Source organism: Ranitomeya variabilis, chromosome 2 (assembly GCF_051348905.1).
Source record: "Ranitomeya variabilis isolate aRanVar5 chromosome 2, aRanVar5.hap1, whole genome shotgun sequence".
In the NCBI taxonomy this organism is placed as follows: domain Eukaryota; kingdom Metazoa; phylum Chordata; class Amphibia; order Anura; family Dendrobatidae; genus Ranitomeya; species Ranitomeya variabilis.
This window is the reverse complement of record NC_135233.1, coordinates 441,041,972-441,067,734: the sequence shown is the minus strand read 5'-3', so window position 1 is coordinate 441,067,734 and position 25,763 is coordinate 441,041,972. Positions and strand designations below refer to the sequence as shown.

Genomic DNA, 25,763 nt, shown 5'->3' with positions numbered 1-25,763 from the left:
ACATGAAGTTGAACTTACACTGACTTTGACATGACTCTTGTGACCTCTTTCCACCATCATCTACCACACTAAACCGTTAAATAAAGTCTATTACCAACTTTTATTTAAAGGGTTATTCCTATCTTCATAGATTCTATCATACCAGATAGAACTCATAAATACAAGCCATTTTGCAATTTACTGCTTACTAAAATTTGCATCCGTTCTTGAGATACTAACACTTTTTTTTTTTGTTTTGTTTACAGCTCGTTGCCGTAGAGGCCGACCACCTCTGCTAGACAGCGCAACAGGAGCAGTACTTGCCCGCTCTTTTCTATCGAGCTTGTACACATTGTTCCGAAGCTGGTCAAGATTACTGGAGCGCACAGATGTCTTCTAATCCCCGTCAGCCTCAGTGCAATGCTTACAAGCTAGACGACAGCAGTGGTCGGTCTCTAAGGTAACAAGATGTAAACAGAATAACTGTTGGTATCTGAAAAATGGCTGCAAACGTTAATAAGCCTTAAATTGTAAAAGTGCTTCTTTTTACAAATTCTATCTGAAAATATCCATATATATGAAGATGGGAATAATCCCTTTAAGGCTATGTTCACACGTTGCAGATTTGACGCTGTGGATTCGCAGCAGTTTTCAATGCGTTGTACAATCGGATGTTAACCTATGGAAAACCAAATCCGCTGTGCAAAATTCCGCACGGAAACGCTGCGTTGTATTTTCTGCAGCATGTCAATTCTTTGTGCGGATTCCGCAGCATTCTACACCTAATCCTTAATAGGAATCCGCAGATGTAAAACCGCAGGCGAAATCCACACAAAAACTGCACTAAATACGTGGGAAATCCACAGGTAAAACCCAGGGCGTTCCTGTATAAGTCATTTCTCCGGGAGCCTGAAGGACTCGGTAACTGCTAATTAATTGTTAATAAAGCTCAATCACGGTGCAGTGAGAAAGTTTCGGCAAGACTTTGTGTTTCAGTTTTTCACAATTTTTCGACAGTTTTTCTTGCTGTCATTGAATGGAACCCTTATTTACATCCAGATGTAATACAGGCGTAAAAGTTACAGGTTTGATACAATTGTGTCCTGTGACCATCTTGAGATCAGGTGCAGACATTGTTACATTTTACATTTTGCACTGATACATTGTATCAGGAGGCTCTTTAGCTCACAGAACGTTGCCTAGGCTGTGAACAGTTGTAACAAATGTTTTGTGATGGATTCAATGATTGTGATGAATAAGAAACGTTCACACAAGAATTGAGTAAACTAAATTGAATTTACTTAATAAAAGATAATAAATAAGCCGTCACTCAAGTAACACATAAGCAATAAAGTAAAATAAATACATGTGCATCACATATTTCATACATTAGATTCTCAAAGTAGAAATCCATCCGGCTGTGTCCATCTCTGTATGTCTCTCCCTCCAAGTCTCCCCCATCCCCGAGGTTCCAATCCTCTTTTACATCTTATACTGTTCAATGTATCTCAGTTAAACACATTTGATATTCATTGGAATGCCAGGAAGAAACCTCCTTCAACCGGTCATTTACTAACAACAAATGACTGGTCATTTACTAACAACAAATGACCTTCTGCTACACTCCCTGAAAGTAAGGATATATATATTATATATTAAACTGATTGAAACCATATTAGGCCAGTCTCGCACGTCCAGATAATTCCGGTACCGGAGAAAACGGTACCGGAGTTGTCCGTGTGCTCACGTGGCACATCAGTGTGGCACACGTGCGGCAGCCGTGTGCCGCCTGAGAACCACACGGACGGTGCAGGAGAGACAGCGCTACAGTAAGCGCTGTCCCCTGCGTGTGGTGCTGAAGGCGGCATTCATCTCTTGTCCCTTGCTGCGCTCGCAGGAGAGAAGAGACGAAAAATCAAATTTTTTTTTTTTTGTTAAAAATAAAGTTTGGGGGTCACCTCCTGCCTCCCAATCCCCGTGCGCCCGCCCGCTTGCAGAGAAATACTCACCCAGCTCCCGCGATGTCTTCTCTCAGCGCCAGCAGCTTTGTCCTGTGTGAGCGGTCACGTGGTACCGCTCATTACAGTGATGAATATGCGGCTCCACCTCCCATAGGGGTGACCCCCAAACTTTATTTTTAACAAAAAAAAAATAAAAAATTGATTTTCCATCTCTTCTCTCCTGCGAGCGCAGCAGGGGACAAGAGATGAATGCCGCCTTCAGCACCACACGCAGGGGACAGCGCTTAACTGTAGAGCTGTTTCTCCTGCGGCGGTACGTGCACACGGAGGAGAGTGCACACTGTTCTCCGTGTGCGGGATGCTTTGCGGACCGTGCTGCTGGAAAAAAACGGACATGTTTCCGTGTTTTCAACACGGACACACGGTCTGTGAAAACACGGAGACGTGTGTCAGTGTCTCCGGTACGGGAGAAAACTGTCACTACACGTACCGGAGACACTGACGTGTGAAACCGGCCTAATAATTGGTATTGATTAATTGGAGTGTTGAAACCATTAAAAAATAACTCTTACTATACACTAACCATCACCGCATTCTCACATTCAGTATTTTACATCAGTATTTGTAAGGCGAAAACCAGGAGTGGGTGATAATACAGAAGTGGTGCATATGTTTCTATTATACTTTTCCTCTGATTGTTCCTCTCCTGGTTTTGGCTTACAAATACTGATGTCAAATACTGACCAAATACTGACTGTGGCTTTAGTCTTATATTCTCACTTGGGCAGAAGCCAAGCGATTGAAAATCCGTTGAATTCATCTTCATGGGATTGTTTTGACGGGAAGCCCATGAATTTCTGTAAGCTCCATGCAGACGATTTTTATCCGTACAGAACTTTGTTCTCCTTTTACAAATTTGCAATCCCTATAGCGTTACTCTAGGGGAACCACCTTTCATGCAATTTCCCTACAATGTAAGAACCTTAAGATTCTCTCTCTGCTGTCCAATCACCTCTTGGCGAGCAGAACCGTCAATCACTGTTCTGCTTCCTCTTCTTTCTCCGTAGGTTTCTAGCTTAGTCTGTTGAGACTTTCCTCCAGGTAAGACGGATTCGCTGTGATGTCCCTTGAGGTTGGATATTAACCCAGTGCAGCTCTGCAGAGGGGCCAATAGGTGGCGCCATTAGAACAGTTCTGGTGGTGGACTGCCGATACCAAGAGTTGGGTCAGCAGTAAATATCCCTCATGGAATTGGATGATTGTCCTGTTATATTAATAAAATGAACCACTATATGTATGTATTTATGATGTTTCTCACAGTCGGATGATCAGAAAAGAGCAAACTTCACCTTCTGCTGTAGGATCAGGCTCAATGGTGGCTTTTGGTTGTCAACGACTCATATACAATGATCCAAGAGCCACAAGACTTCCATCATGGTCGCAGTTTTTACATTTGTCATGAGTAGTCAGTGACTATGTTCTCTGTGCTTAAGTCGTGGTAATGCCGCAATTTATGGAAAATTAAAAGTCATTGTGGCTCCCAAACCTTAAAGGGGCGCTCCAGTCTCCACTGATTGTACGTATATGGTATCCATATGCTGCATGTGCCGGTTAGACACTAATGATCCCCTATCCCTCCGTCTTATCTTCTTCAGTTAAACGTAGCAACTACATAAAAGTGATACAAAGTTGCCAGAAGTAAAAAAAAAAATATATATATATCAATGTTTATTTAATTGTCACAATAAATATGAAACAAACTAGAGCCACAAAGATTGAGGCGGCAACACTGGGGTGGGGGGCATAAGAGAAGTGTATATATCTATGTATGTGTTTAATAAATATATGTAAATATTTACAGAAAATAAAATGCAAAAACTATAGGACACAACAAATAAAGCACAATATACAAAGCGCTCACTGATATGAATGGGTATGACGCAGGCACTGAATTCTCCCACAATGGGTTGGGGCCAATAGTTATTGTTTGGAGGGTGTTGACCCCTCTGGATGATGCCACCCCCCAAAATAAGGTCCTGCTTGAAACTGACCAGGGCTGATGTGGTAATACACAATGTTTAAAGGGACTCTGTCACCTGAATTTGGAGGGAACAATTTTCAGCCATAGGGGCGGGGTTTTCGGGTGTTTGATTCACCCTTTCCTTACCCGCTGGCTGCATGCTGGCTGCATTATTGGATTGAAGTTCATTCTCTGCCCTCCATAGTACACGCCTGCGTAAGGCAAGATTGCCTTGTGCAGGCATGTACTACGGAGGACAGAGAATGAACTTCAATCCAACATTGCAGCCAGCGGGTAAGGAAAGGGTGAATCAAACACCCGAAAACCCCGCCTCTATGGCTGAAAATTGTTCCCTCCAAATTCAGGTGACAGAGTCCCTTTAAGTCATTTCCAATATTTATCATGACATGGACGAATCTTGGAGGGGTTATTGGGGGTTTATTAATCCAACCTGTTAAAGGGATAGAGTCCTGTGATGGGGTATAAGGCAAAAAGTTAATATCCCGGTATAATATTTACAATTTTGGTTCACAGACGACAGCGGCGAATTGATGTGATTGATAATCCGTCATTATTGATGACTGGTAAGTGTGATCACCTGCAGTAAAGTGGAAGGAATGATGAGGCTCTGGTATCAATAAGAGGGCGACCAAGTGACTGCAAAGCCAGCAGTCAGAATGAATTTTGGGCAGAAAGCAAATGATCTCTCCTCCAAAAGGAAGAAACCAATCTCATATTGGGCAAACCAGAGTTAGTTTTCATCCATCCGGAGGAGAGCTAGTTTACATACATGAATCTCTTTAATGGGAGTAATTATCCTATGTGCTTTGTCCGAGTGAGATGATATAAGCTGCAATACCGAAAACAACCTACAAGCAAGAGAGGCACTCATTCAGGAAAAAAATAGATGTCCCACTTTCCAAATGTTTTACAGCCTCTTCCTTCATGCAGTAGTTTACTGCTTACTTATTATAACTGACATGTTGTATAATGATCTAGAGACGCATTCACATTTCTGCAGGCTTCAGAGCTGAAATCCCACAGCATCCTCTTTATAATTAATGTGGGCACAAAGCTTATGTTCAACAGTGTCATCTTTTCAGTAGTCCTATGGAAAGCTTACTGTACACTTGTATTAATGTCCAGTTAATTTGGATGTAATGTATGTACACAGTGACAGCACCAGCAGAATAGTGAGTGCAGCTCTGGGGTATAATACAAGATGTAACTCATGATCAGTAATGTAATGTATGTACACAGTGACTGCACCAGCAGAATAGTGAGTGCAGCTCTGGGGTATAATACAGGAGGTAACTCAGGATCAGTAATGTATGTACACAGTGACTGCACCAGCAGAATAGTGAGTGCAGCTCTGGGGTATAATACAGGATGTAACTCAGGATCAGTAATGTAATGTATGTACACACTGACTGCGCCAGCAGAATAGTGAGTGCAGCTCTGTGGTATAATACAAGATGTAACTCAGGATCAGTAATGTAATGTATGTACACAGTGACTGCACCAGCAGAATAGTGAGTGCAGCTCTGGGGTATAATACAGGATGTAACTCAGGATCAGTAATGTAATGTATGTACACAGTGACTGCACCAGCAGAATAGTGAGTGCAGCTCTGGGGTATAATACAGGATGTAACTTAGGATCAGTAATGTAATGTATGTACACACTGACTGCGCCAGCAGAATAGTGAGTGCAGCTCTGTGGTATAATACAAGATGTAACTCAGGATCAGTAATGTAATGTATGTACACAGTGACTGCACCAGCAGAATAGTGAGTGCAGCTCTGGGGTATAATACAGGATGTAACTCAGGATCAGTAATGTAATGTATGTACACAGTGACTGCACCAGCAGAATAGTGAGTGCAGCTCTGGGGTATAATACAGGATGTAACTCAGGATCAGTAATGTAATGTATGTACACACTGACTGCGCCAGCAGAATAGTGAGTGCAGCTCTGTGGTATAATACAAGATGTAACTCAGGATCAGTAATGTAATGTATGTACACAGTGACTGCACCAGCAGAATAGTGAGTGCAGCTCTGGGGTATAATACAGGATGTAACTTAGGATCAGTAATGTAATGTATGTACACAGTGACTGCACCAGCAGAATAGTGAGTGCAGCTCTGGGGTATAATACAGGAGGTAACTCAGGATCAGTAATGTAATGTATGTACACAGTGACTGCACCAGCAGAATAGTGAGTGCAGCTCTGGGGTATAATACAGGATGTAACTCAGGATCAGTAATGTAATGTATGTACACAGTGACTGCACCAGCAGAATAGTGAGTGCAGCTCTGGGGTATAATACAGGCGGTAACTCAGGATCAGTAATGTATGTACACAGTGACTGCACCAGCAGAATAGTGAGTGCAGCTCTGGGGTATAATACAGGATGTAACTCAGGATTAGTAATGTAATGTATGTACACAGTGACTGCACCAGCAGAATAGTGAGTGCAGCTCTGGAGTATAAGGCCGGCGTCACACTGGCGTTTTAAACGGCCGAGTGCAATGCGATAAAAAATCGCATTGCACTCGGACCAATGTTAACATATGGGGCAGCTCCCAGCAGCCGACTTTTTGTCGGCCGTTTTCTTCGGTCCGAGACAATCGCAGCATGCTGCGATTGTCTCGGATCGAGGAAAACTCTCGGCTCACTCGCACCCATATGAGCCTATGGGTGCGAGTGAGACAACGCACATCACATGGATATCATCCGAGTGATGTGCGTTATAAGCGGACCCCAGCAGTGGAGGAGATGGAGAAATTCATTTCTCCGCCTCCTCCGCAGCTGTGCTCCGATCCTCCCTGTGCGAGAGAATCGGAGCACAGACGCATGACACTCGGCTCCTGCTCTGCTGCGAGAAGGAGCCGAGGGTCATTAGCATATCGCATCAGATGCAATACGCTAGTGTGACCCCAGCCTAATACAGGATGTAACTCAGGATCAATAATGTATGTACACAGTGACTGCACCAGCAAAATAGTGAGTGCAGCTCTGGGGTATAATACAGGATGTAACTCAGGATTAGTAATGTAATGTATGTACACAGTGACTGCACCAGCAGAATAGTGAGTGCAGCTCTGGGGTATAATACAGGATGTAACTCAGGATCAGTATATGATAAATAACTAAATGTATTTACAAATTGTCATCCTTGCTGATTTTTAGTCTTTATTTGCTTTCTCGTTAGATGTAATTAAAGGGAACCTGTCACCCTTTTTGAGCTAAAAATATGGGTCAATTGTGCCTGAGCTCTGCTTTACAGCAGTACCTTTCATATCCCCCGATTCCGAACGTTGGCTTATAAAATACCTTTGTAATCTCTCCGTTTTCGTATGTAATTTACCCCAGTCCGATGGGCGGGGCCTCTCGACGTAACGAGATCTGTGAATAGCACAGATCCCGTACAGTTTCTGTGTGTGCACATTGAATTGGCCTCTAGCGCCTGCACAGTATGCTTTGACCAACAGTGGGCAAAGCATAAAAACCACTATTGCGCATGCGCCCGCATTTTTCATTACGTTATATGCCCCCTTGCATGGCAAGACTTCCGGGGTACAGAAAGTAATGTAAAATGGCGCATGCGCAATAATGATTTTTATGCTTTGCCCACTGTTGGACAAAACATACTGCGTACACGTGAGAGGCCACTTCAATGCGCAGGTGCAGAAAAACAACGCTGACGCAGGAAAGAAGATAAATTAATGCATAAAGCAAGGCAGGAGGTGGGGAGCAACTGCGAATAGGTCCCGCCCATCGGACCGGGGTAATTTACATAAGAAAATGGAGAGATTACAAAGGTATTTTATATGCAAAGGTGGGGTATCGGGATATGAAAGTTACTGCTGTAAAGCAGAGCTCAGGCACAATTGAACCATATTTTTATCTCAAATCGAAAAAAGGGGTGACAGGTTCCCTTTAATAAACATTCTACTAGTATATATGTTACACGCACACCTTTATGTCCTCACTTTGACACCATGTTGTTTTCTGCTGCACAGTTGTATAACATTTCTGATTCTGAACTTAGAATAGATTATGGTTTATAACGATGTTTGACAATTTCCAGTATACTAAGGCTGATATTTATGCCCAATATTTTTTTTACAATAGAAACAATTTCTCTTTTATAACCCCAAGATTTTCTAGTACTCCACTATTTGGTAATGGACCATGTAACCATATCCTGAGTTTTCATTCTACACCATTGCACACTTGGCGCTTCTATCTATTCACAAATGCTGCAAAATAGAGTCACTTAATCCATCACATGCGTAAAATACCTGTACCACATGCTTTATGTAATTTAACTATTTGCACATATGTGACAGATCAATTATTTAAATATTTGTCACGCAATGTTTTCCACATCCAACTATTACACACAACCCTATCAGATAATGTGTATGGAGCAAAACCACTAGATGTGCAGAACAGCTATGTAACAATCCGCGATACATATGTATTTGTTTATAGACTTTAACCTCAATATTATATTCAATTTCTGCTAATATTATTAATCGCTGCAGTTGAATGAAAATTCTTTCAGTCCAGGAACAAGGTGGAGAAGATGGTGAGCAACAAGTCCTTAGGTTATAAGGCGCTGCGGCCAACGGCGCTCACTCGGCAGGTTGGTGTCACGTTCCAAAACTTGAGTTCCGGGTGCTGCACTGATCGAGACAAAGACCAAAAGGCAACCTACGCGTTTGGGAAAACACTTTTTTTTTTTCTTCCTCAGGGAATTGTAGGATGTTGAAAATACTTTTCGGCAATTATTCAAATCATTGGTGTTTGTCACATATATCCAAATAGTTTTTTACATATAGTATGCAGCGATATAATTATTGGCGACCAACATGATCTCTTTGTCAAATCCAAACTGGGCCTCTCTGAAGAAACCTTTCTGCTGGAAACCATTAAATGTGCACAATGTGTCGCAGAAGAGATTATTTCCTGTTGTAAATATGTACAAAATGCTTTATTCTTACGATGTACTAACGTAGATCACCATCTGCTACACTTTGGGTAACTGCATAACCATGAAATCTGGAGCTGAGGCCACGCATGGTCCTAAAAGACACTACACCCGCAAAAAAAGTTTTTAAAAGTTCTATTTTACCTGTGATGCCCTGTAATAAAAAGGTATTTTCTTAATAATTGGAATCATTTGAGGTCCACATATCCTCTCCAAGAAAGGTGCCAATGATAAGGAAACAATTTAGGCTGTTCATGTAATCAAAGGTTTCCTTATAGGTGGGTCTCAGAGCCAATGCCTTGATTGCCTTGCCTTATTAGGTTAGGTGCAGACGGCCGTGTATTTTCTCTTATCCGACAGAATCGGCCCGATTATATAAATCGCTCTCTGATCAGAGTGTGATCACAGTGTGTCCTATTCTCTCGGATGAGGAGAAGATGGAGAAAACAATTTCTCCGCCTTCTCCATTCTGTGAAGCCGTGGAAATCGGACTGCACTCGGATGCCATTGATTGCAGCCCAATGGTTTCCACGCTCTCATTGACTTGCATGACCGAGTGTGATCGCAAGATCAGATAAAACTGGCATGCGGCGACTTTTTACATTTTTTTCATTGAAAAAAAAAAGTGCATAAAATTGGTCCAGTTGCGTTCTGATGTTTTGTTGGATCGCACTCGGACTGAAAATATTCTGTCCTGCACCTGCCCTTATAGACATAGCACTGGCTCGGACTGGCCCACAGGGGTGCCGGGGAATCCTCCGGTAGACCCTATATAGGAGCAGTAGTTGGCACAATACACTTGATTTCATCTCGTCATTCATTTAACAAACTACCCAGTGTCTTCTAATCTAGAGGAAAGCTCCATTTGTGAATGAGGGTAATGTGATATTTGCATGGAGCTGAACCGTGGGCCCCCAGAGTGCCTGTGCCAATGCCTCTTGTGCAGTCGGTGCATATGGCTGATCTTGGAGCAGAGAATGTTTGTTTGTGTTTGGGAACAAGAAGGGAGATGCGATGTTCACAGTCTGGGAATCTGTGCTGTGCCGGTTGCGTGGGAGTCTGAGTGCAGTGCGTGGGCGCAGGAGGCAGCGCCATAGAATCTGGTATTTGCGTCACCCTGGGAGACTAGGCTGTTTTTTCTTACAAATCTAATGGCTGAAGTGCAGATCTGCGGAATCCGATGGCGCTATATAAGCGAAGCCTAATAAATACATCTGGGCTGCGGAATGGCAGCTCCCCTTCTGTGGAGGGATCCTCTGCCTTCAGAGCCATTTTGAGCTCAGCCTCATCTCTTTCCCTGAAGAGGGGACTCTGAGCAGTGACGTCAATAGCTGGGACTGACGCAGCTTCCAGAGGGGGAAGCAGGTTGGATGCAGGCTGCCTGCAATGTGCACTGCTTAATCCCCCCTCCTCCATCACACCCTGCATCCCTGGTGTAGTGGATTACTGGGACTTCCCTCCCAAAATACCACAACTCACCCACCAGAAAGCAAGATCCATTTATAGAACCTCTCCGCTCCAAATATAAATACTGGGGAGGGAAGGGAAAAAAAAATACATCCACAGTCACACACAATGCAGAGAGAGGGGATCTCAGGACAGAGGCTGCCAGCGATCTCCACACTGCACAGCAACCAGCCGAATGCCCAGGGAAAGGGTTAATAATCCCGGGAAATAAACAGCCCCGAATGAGTGTGCTGCCTGCAACAGGCAGAACAGGAGGAGGCTATAGAGACAGCAGAGGTAGGGAGAGGGCAGAGCCAGCGCTGGTCTATGGGCGAAAATCTAATCTAATATTGCAACAATGTATCAACTGCATAGAAAAGGGGGGCCGTGGACCAGGGATGGATGTGGGCTCCAATGGGATGGCCCCTCTGCTGTGTGCAGTGTGAGTGTGTGTGGATTTTTTTATTTTTTTTTTCCAGGCTAAAAATAGCATCAGGGTTTTGATTGTGCGCCAGAAATAGACTGAGGGTTTCACTGGTATAAAGAGCAGCGCAGGCAGCGGAGCCCTGACAGCAGCCCGGCGCTTACTGCACATTTGGAGGCTTATTTTTAGCCCTTGTATTAATTGTCGGATTTTCCCTCTTTCTCTCTCTCTCTTTCACTGTCTGTCTCTTTCTCTGTAGACCCAGGATTCCCAGACACGGTAAGTCATGGCCATGCTTTGCTGTAGACACCCTGCTATTATATGGATAGATATATACATGCATAGACGTTGTATCTCTGCTGTGAATTGTTTGCATTTCCCTGATCTTGCATCGCTGCTGTTGATGGTGATTATTATTATGCTGCTGTTGTTGATTTTGTGTTGTATAGAAAAGGGCTGGGTAGTGAATGTGCATGTGTACAATGTCGGGAGAGGGGGATTCTAGGAGGAGAAATGGGAATCTCCCAGCATTAAATCTCACAATCGATAGAAGCTGCAGATTTTCCTCTCTTCCCTACTGACTGCCGGCTCTGTGGAGTCTGCGAAGATTCCTATTTCTACGGACTTTCGAGATTTTTTTTTTTTCTGCAAAAGAAGATCCCTGGTTAGAGAAGAGGAGAAGCGCTGCCGAGCCAGGAGCTGGTGCTGAGCTCTGATCCCGGAGCTGTCCAGTGCTGAGCTCTGATCCCGGAGCTGTCCAGTGCTGAGCTCTGATCCCGGAGCTGTCCAGTGCTGAGCTCTGATCCCGGAGCTGTCCAGTGCTGAGCTCTGATCCCGGAGCTGTCCAGTGCTGAGCTCTGATCCCGGAGCTGTCCAGTGCTGAGCTCTGATCCCGGAGCTGTCCAGTGCTGAGCTCTGATCCCGGTTATAGTGCTGAGCTCTGATTCCGGTTATAGTGCTGAACACTGATCCCGGTTCTGGTGCTGAGCACTCTGATCCCGGTTCTGGTGCTGGACACTCTGGTCCCAGTTCTGGTGCTGAGCACTCTGATCCCGGTTATGATGCTGAGCACTCTGATCCCGGTTCTGGTGCTGAGCTCTGGTCCCGGTTCTGGTGCTGAGCACTCTGATCCCGGTTATGATGCTGAGCACTCTGATCCCGGTTCTGGTGCTGAGCTCTGGTCCCGGTTCTGGTGCTGAGCACTCTGATCCCGGTTCTGGTGCTGAGCTCTGGTCCCGGTTCTGGTGCTGAGCACTCTGATCCTGTTCTGGTGCTGAGCACTCTGGTCCCAGTTCTGGTGCTGAGCACGCTGATCCCGGTTATGATGCTGAGCACTCTGATCCTGTTCTGGTGCTGAGCACTCTGATCCCGGTTCTGGTGCTGAGCACTCTGATCCCGGTTCTGGTGCTGAGCACTCTGATCCCGGTTCTGGTGCTGAGCACTCTGATCCTGTTCTGGTGCTGAGCACTCTGGTCCCAGTTCTGGTGCTGAGCACTCTGGTCCCAGTTCTGGTGCTGAGCACTCTGGTCCCAGTTCTGGTGCTGAGCACTCTGATCCCGGTTATGATGCTGAGCACTCTGATCCTGTTCTGGTGCTGAGCACTCTGATCCCGGTTCTGGTGCTGAGCACTCTGATCCCGGTTCTGGTGCTGAGCTCTGGTCCCAGTTCTGGTGCTGAGCACTCTGGTCTCTGAGTTGTCCAGCTGAGCGGTCCTGAAGACAACAGTGGAGCTTTTCCTGATTGTTGGGCTTACACCATCCAAGCAACTATCTAAAGAGAAGGAAGACCTGAGAAGAGAAGCATAAGATGCCAGGATCCAGGTGAAGGCTTCTCATCATCTTCAGCCTCTCCCAGCAGCTTTATCTTCCCGCCTAGTATTTGAATGCCTGATACTGGAGGTTGCTTTATTTAGATCCTCTCCTCCTCCCACCTCTTTTCTTCTCTATTTAAGACTCTGGTCCCTGAAGGTGCAGAGTGAGTGTGTATCTATGTGTATATATATTGCTGCCAGTGTCTGTGACTTCCCCTACTTACCCCCACTGGGTAGATGCATCAGGGAATATCCCATTCCTGCAGGCACTGGGGTCAATGTGTGATTTTAGCCTGTGGAAATCCCAGATTTTAGTGGTGGCCTCCTCCAATACACGAACGGATGGCAATACAAGAGAAGAATCCGAGCTGCCCAAACCTCCATCCGAGGCTCCTGTGGCTTCTTTTTTTTGCCAGAAATCAGTAATCAGAGGATGGAGCAGCATCTGGCGTCCTTAACCCCTTCAGCACCAAGGCAGGATCCCCTGGATGTCATTGCAAAATGCAACAAATTTTTATTTATTTTTTTGCCCCTCCCCCCCCCCCTACCTTTCCCCCCCCCCTTCTTCGGCTTCGTCTCGGAAGGGGTTAATGACAGCAGACAGAACCTTGCTAAGACCACCGAGGTACCGAGACGATCAAGATAACAGAAGCCGGATAAAAAGGGGGATCGCAGCTCTGCACAGACAGGGAGCTCATCGTGGATAGGAATTTTCTGCAAGGAAAAAAAAAAAAACCACCCACTGATGTCACTCTGTACATTGCTGAGATTCCAGGCTGCGTGGTCGTATTTACAAACGGATCAGAGTCTAAAACAGCAGCACGTGTAGGGGAAGACTGCAGCCCCCCAAACCGTGGGACAGAGGGGGTGCATTGTGTGTGTGTGATTATACACATGCGTCTATACATCTGCACCCATACAGACACAAATCCAGCAAAATCCGCACCCTAGAAGGTTTATTTCAGTGATTATTATTTTTTTTAGTGGGGGGGGGGGGGGGTCTGCCTTCTTTCCTGCCTTTAAGGGGTTAATCGCAGCCATTCTCGATAAGACCCAGACACACGCGAGTTCTCCTGCCCGGGATCCTGTGAAATAATTGAATGGTGGCAGCGGTAATGTTGGTGAAAACAGCGCGGATTTCCAAGTCGTGACTGTATCCGTGAGTAATGCCGGCTGCCTGCGTCACCGCTCCAGTCACAGTTCACCCAGAGTGAGCGAGAATCGTGACTTAGCAGGCGCCCAATGAGAGGAGGGGAGGAGGGAGGGGGTCTCCGGCACAAGGTAGCCCACCACAGCCCCCAATAAGAGGGGATCCGGGGAGGGGGGCTCTGCGCTGGGAGACCGTCCAAGAGATCCAATAAGACAAGATCCACACGGGGCAGAGGAGGGGGGTGAAGGAATCTAGAAGATCGTGACCCTCCCACTCAGTGCAGTAACTTATATACACACCTGGCGGGGACCAGAGGGGTCCTGGACTGCTCTCCTGGAATCTGCACAGAGGAGCCTGCACCTGCTGCCAAGTAAGTGGCCACTGCACTTTTTTTTTGGGGGGGGGATGGATGTTTATTCTGTGTGTTACCATTTTTATAGCCATAATTGATCTTCTATGTATATTAATTCATAGAACTCTACAATTAGGAGTTCCAGTCCCATTGATCATTAATAAGTGATGGTGTGAACAGACAGGGTTAAGGCGGTCTATGGGAAAAGTTTGGTGGGGGGCTGCTCTTTTTGGGGGGGATTCAGTGCCTTGACTTTACACCATGAATGACCTTGTGGGTGAGAAATAGGAGAATAGAATGTGCACATAGGAGCAGCCAACAAATGAGAAGCTTCAGACCACCCCCTGTTCATAAAGGGGTCTCCTTATCTAAAATGTTAGCATGCTTGGGGGGGGGGGGGCTCTGACCTCACCTATGGGTTTATAAAGGTGAGCTCATGTGCTGCTGGGGCTAATAAAGGGGTGCAGCTGCTTTGGGGGGATTTAAAGGGGAGCACTTACTCTTCCTCTATAACAAGCTGGTCCTCCTTCTCCTCTGGGTCTGTACAGTGGGGCTGTTCCTCCTCCTCCTCCTGGCCGGATAAAGGGGCACACCACCCGCCCCTGCACTATCTCTTCTCCTGTGGAGGATTTGTTGAATAATTGGGAGATGGAAATGTTTTCTCTCTACCCCTTTCGAAAAGAAAATGGGCTGTGAGGCTCGTCTCCATTGGCAGATGACGGTTTTAGTGGCAGCCAATGGGCGGCCCGGCTGCGGTGTATTTATTTAGCGCTCAGGGGGAGAGTTCCCTCTTTACGCAGCGCCTCTGCTCAGCGCTGGCAGCTCCTCCCGGCTCCGGTCTCTGCGCTCTGCACACTGGGGCGAGCGGGGAGCTGTCCGCGGACTCTGGTGCTGGAGCGCCCGGATCCCGGAGGGACGGATGGAGGCTGGCTGGCCGGGGAAGGGGGTGGAGGCGGCAGAGGGCTCGGAGCGCCGGAGCTGCTGGAAGACGAGCTGGATCAGGTCCTTCTCGAATCTTTTTGCGGTCTGGGCTTGCTGTATGTCAATACGTAGCCGGGAAGCCCTTACCCCAAAAAGCATTTGCGGAGGGCGCATTCACCGGCAGCAGTGAAGAGACCACAGTGACCTCCTAATCTGAGAACTGCACCCACGACGACCTCTGAGGGATAACTCCCTGTGCTCAGCCCCCTCCCCGACTATGTGTATGCACCCCCCACACTTCTTCTCCAAGACCCCCAACACTTCTCCAAGAATACAAGACCATCCCCTCAACACTTCTCCAAGAATACCAGACTTCTCCAAGACCAGCCCCTCTAAATTAACACTTCTCCAAGACTACCCTCAGTTCAGCACGTCTCCAAGAAAACAAGACTTCTCCAAACCACCCTCAAATGAACACTTTTTTTTCTAGTCCACTCTCAACTTTACACTTCTCCAAGACCACTCTCAATTCAACACTTCTACCAGACCACATTCATCACTTCTCCAAGACCACCCTCACTTCCACAGGTATCCCAAACCAAACTCAACACTTCTCCAAGACCACCCTCAATTCCACAGGTATCCCTAACCACACTCAACACTTCTCCAAGACCACCCTCAATTCCACAGGTATCCCTAACCACACTCAACACTCCTCAAAGACCACCCTCAATTCCACAGGTATCCCAAACCACACTCAACACTTCTCCTAGGCCACCCTCAATTCAACACTTCTCCAAAAATACCAGACTTCTCCAAGATCATCACCCCAAACTAAACACTACTCTAAGACCACTCTCAATTCAACACATCTCCAAGAACATCTCCAAGACTCCACCACCTCTTCTTCATAGCCCCCAAGATCAACTCAACACCACTTCTGCAAAATCTTATCGTTTCGGCAAAAACTTTGCCCAACAAACCTCAAGATCCCAGGACGCCCCCACCCCCATCAAAGTCACACCCATCATGTCTCCTCTCCATCCTCCCACCCCACCAACCACCCCAAAACCTAGAGTTCTCCACAGGTTCCTTCAAACCATGGCCACGTTCGATGACTTCTTACAACTTTCTGGGACCGGCAGGTGGGCGCACAATAACGCAGTTCACCCTTTGTGTGCCGCGCCCCTTCCACGCCAAATAAAAGTTCAGCAAAAAAAAGTTGCAGTCCTTCTTTTCCTCCCTCCGAGCGTGGAAAACATCGTGCTTCCTCCGGCTCGGCACCAGCTTCATTCATCCACGCGGCGCGCACGGAGCAGGGATGAGAGCAGGGGCGGCGGTTTCTGTCGCGATTTGTAATGAATGGAGGGTCGAGATCGCGACTTAAAGAGCCGATAATAGAAGACCAGTCTGGGGAGCAATAGAAAACGGGTCTGTGGCTCCGGCAGGTTAATGGTTAATGCGAGGATAGAGCTCAGAAACGCGTCGGGAGCTGCAAAATAGCTTCACTTCCACCTGAATGGGGAAATGCACAGAAAACTTTACAGCATTGATCTATCGGTAATCAATCAATAAACTGCCCAATATACGGGGAGATCAGTGAAAGTGGTGATCAATAAAAATGACAGCAGATATGACTATATACATATATGTATAGGCGCTGATTACAGTGCTCTGACCCCTGCACCATGTCCCCCCTTTAGGCTACTAATATTGACCCCCAAATCTAAGGCGATTAATATTTATAAACACCCCTCCCCATAGACAATCAATTGGAATCAATGTCTCTAAAAGAGACAGGAGTGTGGACCTCCAATACAGCCAATACTATATATATGCAACTTCTCCTGACTGGAGATAATCTGGGGTTCACTGTCCTCTATTATATAGACCCCTGTGCCCAAAGATCGTAGATCCCAGTATACAAGATGCGACAGTCATGGCTTTACTGTCTGCTCTTACACTGCACCGGAATCCTGTATCGCCCGACGAAAACTTATCGATTCTCTAAAGACAAAACTTCTATTGGGGAAAAGACTGTACCTGTAAATAGAGGAAAAGAGGGGCAAACAATTGGGTGTGAAAAGTGAGGAAAAGCAAAAATAGCTCTCAAGATTGTATCACGTAAGATAAAGTCGCAGGTTGGAAGAGCATCTGGTTATTTCTGCCGATATTGTAAGTGCTAATTAGGGTATTAGTGATAATTTGGGAGTAGTCCTAAGCCTTTATGGCCATTTTAGGGTTTAAAGGGGCACAGAAGAGGGATTCCTTAAGCTTTCCTCGTCACCTGTAGATTTGCTGCTGCAGTCGCACTGGAAGTCACGACTCACCTTCCAGCGCATGGTTAGGTGTGTCTGCAGACGAGGATGGTGGAAGGGCGATCACTGGAGGTTTGGAGACTCTGGCAGCTTGCTACATGGGGGTTATAAGAAGGATCACCCCCAGAATGTCCCCTCTAATGTCCCTGCAGTGAAAGTTGCAGGAGGATCGTACACTGTTTCTCTGGTCCTGGGGTCTGTTGTGTCCAGAGCCCACCGAGATGGTAATGGTGGTTAGAGTATAATAGGAGGAAGACACAAGGAACATCTGTTCTTCTGGGGTCTGTGAAGAGTCTCCAACTTCCAGGGGATTCCCTTGTCTGGAAGGACTAAGTTTGTAGCTAGAAAGTTGCAGCTATAAGGAAGAGGGAGACCTTCTGTATAGACCTAAGAATGTCACCAAGTCACAGACATGGACAGTGGGCAGGAGTGGGGGTCGTGTCTATATATCTGGGCATTGTCTTTACAGAGAAGATCGGAGTTAATGGCTCTGGTAGTGAGAACCTTCGTCCAGACTGTATCAGCTGCTGCAACGTGGCAGGGACGATGATGTGAGCAGTCGTCTAAAGCATGGCTCCTGTTTACTATATACTGTATATATGCAGTATATATATATATATATATATATATATATATATATATATATATATATATATATATATATATATGGAATATAATATATATATGGAAAAGGGTGGGAAGGTGGAATAGGTTAGTACTGCCATTGCCATTTGCTGTATGATCTCTGATTCCTCGGTCCAAGTCTTCCCCATTTTTGCTGTTGGATAGTCAATATATTTCTGTTATTGAGCCCTCTCACATATAATGACTCTATATCATTTTCCTGTATATAAGGTCATATGATACAACTGCTTATACTTGGATTAATGTCATTGATGATGATGATGATGACACATTACCTTGGTCACTATATATCATTTTCCTTTATATAAGGTCATATGATACAGCTTCTTATACTTGGATTAATGTCATTGATGATGATGATGATGATGACCCATTGCTCTTGGTCACTGTATATCATTTTCCTGTATATAAGGTCATATGATACAACTGCTTATACTTGGATTAATGCCATTGATGATGATGATGATGATGACACATTACTCTTGGTCAGTCTATATCATTTTCATGATCTGGTTATATTCTATGTTTTCATTGCTTTTTACTTCCTATATATGTTCGGTGCAGGTCTGGGTCATTTTAATGTGCAGCTTTATGCTACCATTGTGTTCAGGGTGTGTCATGGCCTCTGTCTTCTTGTCGTTTTAGGAATAAGATATCCAAGATGAGTTTCCTCCAGGACCGTGCTGTGGGAACCTGCCATGTACAGGTGAGGTGGTTATGTACAGACTGCAAGGTACCCCTAATGCTAAAGAAGAATTACACTTACATGATTGGGCACATCCAGTACTGTAGGGTAACTGAATAGGAGACATTTGGAATTTTAACCCCTTAGTGACGGAGCCAAATTTTTGAAATCTGACCAGTGTCACTTTATGTGGTAATAACTCTGGAACGCTTCAACAAATCCCAGTGATTTTGATATTGTTTTTTCGTGACACGTTATACTTTATGATAATGGTAAATTTAAGTCAATATCTTTTGTGTTTATTTATAAAAAATATCAGGAATTTGAGAAAAATGTAAAAAAATTAGCAATTTTCAAACTTTGAATGATTATCCCTTTAATCCAGAAAGTCATACCACAGCAAAACATTAATAAATAACATTTCCCACATGTCGGCTTTACATCAGCACCATTTATAAAATGTTATTTTAGTTTGTTAGCATTTTAGGAGGATTTAAAATGTAGCAGCAATTTTTCATTTTTTCAAGGAAATTTACAAAATTTATTTTTTTAGGAACTTATCCATGTTTGAAGTGACTTTAGGGGTCCTATATATTGGGAAACCCCCAAACGTGATACCAATTTAAAAACCGCACCCCCTGACGTATTGAAAACTGCTGTCAGGTAGTTTATTAACTCTTCAGGTGCTTTACAGGAATTAATGCAAGGTGGCATGACAGGAATGAAAATGTGTATTTTTACCACCTTAAAGCCTCTAACTTCTGAACAGATTACTACAGCCGTTAGACTCTAAGGCCGCAAATTGGTCATGAATAGCCATCGCAAACATCAGGACCACACGATCATGATCTGAGGGCACCAATTGGGATAAAGAGGAAGCCCCCACACTCTGTTAACCATTTATAATGATGTAGTCACTATTGACAGCAGCATCTAAGGGGTTAAACAGATATGCAAGGTGCAAACACTGATTGTGGCTGATGCAGCAAGTTGTCAGCTATAGTGTACAGCCGACAGCTGCTAGATTGTCACCTGTATGGGGAGGCTATTCTCATATATCTCAGGTCAGTTAAAAGACGTATTGGCTGTCATTAAGGGGTTAAGGAAGTTTCTAGGTATCCAGAACTACATACATTGGCTTATGTGTCAGCTAATTATTGCATACTGGATCTAATAACTGTGCTTATTGTGTACAACCTGTATGGGAGTAATATAAGTTTCAATGAAGCAGGTATTTGCTATAGCACCTGTAAGATATACATACCCCTGCTCTGTGTACAGGGATAGCAGAAGGTACCGCCCTCCGTGAAAATATAATCTGTTCTGTATTCGCTGAGTATTGAGATACTGTCCTGTGTGTAGTGGACATTATATATCACTAGACATCTGTGTATACATCTTGTCTATATCATGTCCATGTATACAGGTAGCATTTTGTAACATTGGTCCTGTATACACTTTTTATAGTATATCCTGATACTCTTAGTTTCAGGTGCTGTCAATACATGTGTATGTTTGCAAGTATGATATTTTTAATAAATATATATACATATAAATTGAAAAATAAAAGCATACCTTTTCCATACAAAATGGAGCATCCAAGGTAATCACCAAACATCTCTTACATATAGAAAACTTACAAAAAATGGGGATATCTCGCTAAAATCAGATTATAAAAAATGGATTTTAGTTAACCCAGGAGAATTTTGGGCTCAAAATGGCAAGTCTTGCTTGAGAAAGGTTCTGCCATTTTGTGCCGAAATGTTGCAAGGCCTAATTAAAATCTTTTTTTTTTTTTTATCATTTGACTTTGGAGTGATGCCCTTGTATATATTTAGGTATGATAGATAGATAATAGATAGATAATAGATAGATGATAGATAGATGATGGATACATAATAGATAGATGATAGATAGATGATACATAATAGATAGATGACAGATGATAGATAGATGATAGATAGATAATAGATAGATGATAGATAGATAATAGATGATAGATAGATAGATGATAGATAATAGATAGATGACAGATGATAGATAGATGATAGATAGATGATGGATACATAATAGATAGATAATAGATGATAGATAGATAATTTTCCTGAAAATAAGGGAGGATTGTTTCCATTAAAGACTTGTAAAAAATAGAATAAGATTGTAAAGCAATTATGCATTTTTGGGTAACAATGACCTTTAAGCACATTTCTGACAAGCACTCATATCTCTCCCACTCTCAGGACCTTCCCGTAAAAGCCAAATTCCCCACTGAGCCCTGCGCAGGCCATGTGTACAGTGAGCATAGGGTGCACCCAGCGCCTGTGCGCACTGTAGCAGGTAAGTAGCTCTTGTTTTCTATACCCCAGCCGGCTGTAGACATCAGATGTTTGACAAGTTTGGGGGCATCGGCCAACAATCTGATGTCTACAGCCACCACTCTTGCTGTGCAATCCAGACAATCTATTGCTCTTCTGTTATCAGCCATTTGAGCTTCAATGGGAAGTTCAGAAAGCATCTAACCTCCATTACCATGGCTTTATGTCACATTTCTCCAGAGCTGAGACCCATCAGATACACATTATACACAGATATTAGCTACTGTATCTGTCAGACTACTAAAACTTTTTGCCCTGTAATTGATATCTATAGGGCTGCGGTATATTACATGCTATATACAGTTCATTTTTAATTACATTTTTCCTAGTAGGATTAATTCATGCAGGGTTGTTGTAGTGGATGGCTGCCTATGCCTTTGTGCATGGATTTAGGAGCAACACGTAGGACAACTACAACCCACATATGATACATACACAATGATATAATATGGCAGTCCAACTTGGACAGATAGCTCTCACCTGGATGATTGTCCACCACCAATAGTCAGCTAGGTGAAACTATTTCCCCAAGAGAGCTGACCCAACCCCAGCCTAATACATGGGATAGAATAGTATTGAGGCTCCGCTACTTGATTCACACTAGGTAACCCGTGATTTTACATGGGACTGCAGGTAAATCTAAAGCTTTATCTTATTGCGATACAAGAGAAAATAGTCGACTGACACATTGGTTCTTTGACTTCAGCATTTAGATAATAATCTCCTTGTTAATACCCCTTGGGTTAGCACTTCGGCCTTTCTTATATACCAGGAATCAGAATGGAGAAAAATAATGCTGAGGTCAGGAGGTAAGTCAATGCAAGGGTCTGTGGGCTTGTGGCCATCGCCTGGGGTTTATATGTTGGGTTAGGGACAGATTTCACTGATTCTGGGGCTTCTCCACACAGTCGATGGTCCGATGAATATCTAGTCTTTACCCTGTTGGGTCGTAGAGTCACTTTGCTTTTCTCTACAGCAAAAAATGGTTACTATAGAGCTAAGCCTCAGCTATACTGGGATGGAAGGAGACATGCCAGGAGAGGGGCACATATTTAGAATTTTTTTTTTTTCAATGGGGCTACCTTTTCTGCATAGGACAATAAACAGTACATGCCATATAGGCCCTGCTCATTGTAGATTTTGCAGGTTTTGTTCTATATCCGGATCTGAGAGACTAATTATATATATATATATATATATATATATATATATATATATATATACTTTTTTATTTAAATATATATATTTATGTATATATATATATATATATATATATATATATATATATATATTATCTTAAATTATCAATTATTAATTATTTCTATTTTTGTGTTTTTTTTATTTTTGTATACGGCATGACAAACTTTTTTTTTTCATATGTTTTATTTTATATGTTTTTATTTCACATAGCTAAGCACCACACATTAACCTTTTAAGATTACCCCAGACTACTTCCTATATATAATGAGGCAAAAAAAATGGATACAATGCATCCACATATAGGGCCTGTCTCCATGGAAGGACTCTTGTTTTACTTTTTCTCTTCCGTAGCACTGATGTATTTTGCATATGTATATTTTTATATATTTTATACACTTTTTGGTGCTTTTCTGCCATCGGTTACATGATGTTAGCATTCATGATGTTTTGTGTACTTTAAATATTTTCTATAATGTAAATATTTAAGAATATATAAAATAGTAAGCACTGACAGTAGTCCCACTTCCCAGCCGTCCTTTTATTTTACATTCCAAACTGATGTCTCTTTTTTGAAGAAAGTAATTGTCTGATCCATCAGGCTCCTTGTCTTCCTTAAAGCCCTAGGACAGGGACATAGATAGAAGGCATTAAAAACAAAGCAGCCCTCCTTATATTGACTTCTGTACCCCTATAGAGAGGAAGGGGGATCCCTGTGCAAATTTACACTGCCAATAATAAAGGGCAGTGCAGCCGTGCTCAGCTAGCCATGGCCCACATAGTAATTATAAGGGAATAGGTGAATGTTCTGAGATGGATGGTGTATTGAGAAAAGAGATCAGTGATCAATTTAATGTAGTTTATACCCAGAAAAACTGCATTTAATCTGGAAGAATTTGCAAGTTTTCTAAGTCTACCATTTCCAGAAGACCTTTTCTTGAGATCCCTGTATACTGTCAGAAGAGACATACTTGTGGAATCGTACCAGCACATATAAAAATGGTGACCTCTTTATAGAAAGGGGAATAAAAGGAGTCAAGACCCAAACCTATGGAACAGCAAATAAGATCGATACTAAGACCCATATATACAGTCAGTACAGGCAATAAAGGCCCAATCTTGAGTCTAGGGTGCTGGGTGATGGGGTGGAGGGGACAACAAGTCAATTTGCATTGACCTCGATATATATATATATATATATATATATATATATATATATATACTGTATATATATATATATATATATATATATATATATATATATATATATATATATATATATATATATATATATAGGGTTAGGGAAGAAAGAAAGCCTAGTGATGACCCTACAATGGGTAATCTAGAAACTACAATATATATAATGTGTAGTAAATATAACCCGTACAACACCCCCTATCCTATAAGTAGTACATATACCTTCCTATAGAAATACAATAAAATACATTTTTTCTGACAAACTGTAATGTGTATCCAGCTGTCTGCATATAGAGGACATTCTACACTGCTCAAAAAAAAAAAGGGAACACTTATACAACAGAGTATAACTGCAAGTAAATCAAACTTCATTTAGGAAGCAACACTGATTGACAATCAATTTCACATGCTGTTGTGCAAATGGAATAGACAACAGATGGAAATTATTGGCAATTATCAAGACACCCTCAATAAAGGAGTGGTTCTGCAGGGGGGGACCACAGACCACATCTCAGTACCAATGCTTTCTGGCTGATGTTTTGGTCACTTTTGAATGTTGGTTGTGCTTTCACATTCATGGTAGCATGAGACGGACTCTACAACCCACACAAGTGACTCAGGTAGTGCAGCTCATCCAGGATGGCACATCAATGCGAGCTGTGGCAATAAGGTTTGCTGTGTCTGTCACCGTAGTGTCCAGAGGCTGGAGGCGCTACCAGGAGACAGGCCAGTACACCAGGAGACGTGGAGGGGGCTGTAGGAGGGCAACAACCCAGCAGCAGGACCGCTACCTCCGCCTTTATGCAAGGAGGAACAGGAGGAGCACTGCCAGAGCCCTGCAAAATGACCCCCAGCAGGTCACAAATGTGCATGTGTCTGCACAAACGGTTAGACACCGACTCCATGAGGTTGGTCTGAGGGCCCGACGTCCACAGATGGGGGTTGTGCTCACAGCCCAACACCGTGCAAGACGCTTGGCATTTGCCACAGAACACCAGGATTGGCAAATTCACCACTGGCGCCCTGTGCTCTTCACAGATGAAAGCAGGTTCACACTGAGCACATGTGACAGGCGTGACAGAGTCTGGAGATGCCGTGGAGAGCGATCCGCTGCCTGCAACATCCTTCCGCATGACTGGTTTGGCAGTGGGTCAGTAATGGTGTGGGGTGACATTTCTTTGGAGGGCCGCACAGCCCTCCATGTGCTCGCCAGAGGTAGCCTGACTGCCATTAGGTACCGAGATGAGATCCTCAGACCCCTTGTGAGACTATATGCTGGTGGGGTTGGCCCTGGGTTCCTCCTAATGCAGGACAATGCCAGACCTCATGTGGCTGGACTGTGTCAGCAGTTCCTGCAAGATGAAGGCATTGAAGCTATGGACTGGCCCGCCCGTTCCCCAGACCTGAATCCGATTGAACACATCTGGGACATCATGTCTCGCTCCATCCACCAACGTCTCGTTGCGCCACAGACTGTCCAGGAGTTGGCGGATGCTTTAGTCCAGGTCTTGGAGGAGATCCCTCAGGAGTCCATCCGTCGCCTCATCAGGAGCATGCCCAGGCGTTGTACAGTAGGGAGGTCATACAGGCACATGGAGGCCACACACACTACTGAGCATCATTTCCTTGTCATGAGGCATTTCCACTGAAGTTGGATCAGCCTGTAATTTGATTTTCCGCTTTGATTTTGAGCATCATTCCAAATCCAGACCTCCATGGGATTTTAGTTGTGATTTACATTGATAATTGTTATGTTTTTTTTGTTCTGAAAACATTCCACTATGCAATGAATAAAAATTTGCAACTGGAATATTTCATTCAGAGATATCTAGGATGTGGGATTTTAGTGTTCCCTTTATTTTTTTGAACAGTGTATATTCTGAGGAGCTGCTCTGTATATAGGGGGCATTGTATATTCTGAGGAGCTGCTCTGTATATAGGGGGCATTGTATATTCTGAGGAGCTGCTCTGTATATAGGGGGCATTCTATATTATGAGGAGCTGCTCTGTATATAGGGGGCATTGTATATTCTGAGGAGCTGCTCTGTATATAGGGGGCATTGTATATTATGAGGTGCTGCTCTGTATATAGGGGGCATTCTATATTATGAGGAGCTACTCTGTATATAGGGGGCATTGTATATTCTGAGGAGCTGCTCTGTATATAGGGGGCATTGTATATTCTGAGGAGCTGCTCTGTATATAGGGGGCATTGTATATTATGAGGAGCTGCTCTGTATATAGGGGGCATTGTATATTATGAGGAGCTGCTCTGTATATA

At 43.9% G+C, this 25,763-nt stretch overlaps 1 long non-coding RNA gene across 10 annotated transcripts in view; it reads left to right on the top strand.

The window, feature by feature from the left end:
* The window catches only part of LOC143806493 (uncharacterized), a 138,889-nt gene that overhangs the window by 2,256 nt on the left and 110,870 nt on the right, over positions 1 to 25,763 (top strand). For 3 of the 10 annotated variants that reach the window (XR_013221477.1, XR_013221486.1, XR_013221475.1), the window contains exons 1-2: positions 10,712 to 11,111; positions 18,674 to 18,734. This is a non-coding gene — a long non-coding RNA (uncharacterized LOC143806493). The other 7 variants (XR_013221478.1, XR_013221476.1, XR_013221482.1 and 4 more) reach the window with 6 other exon arrangements.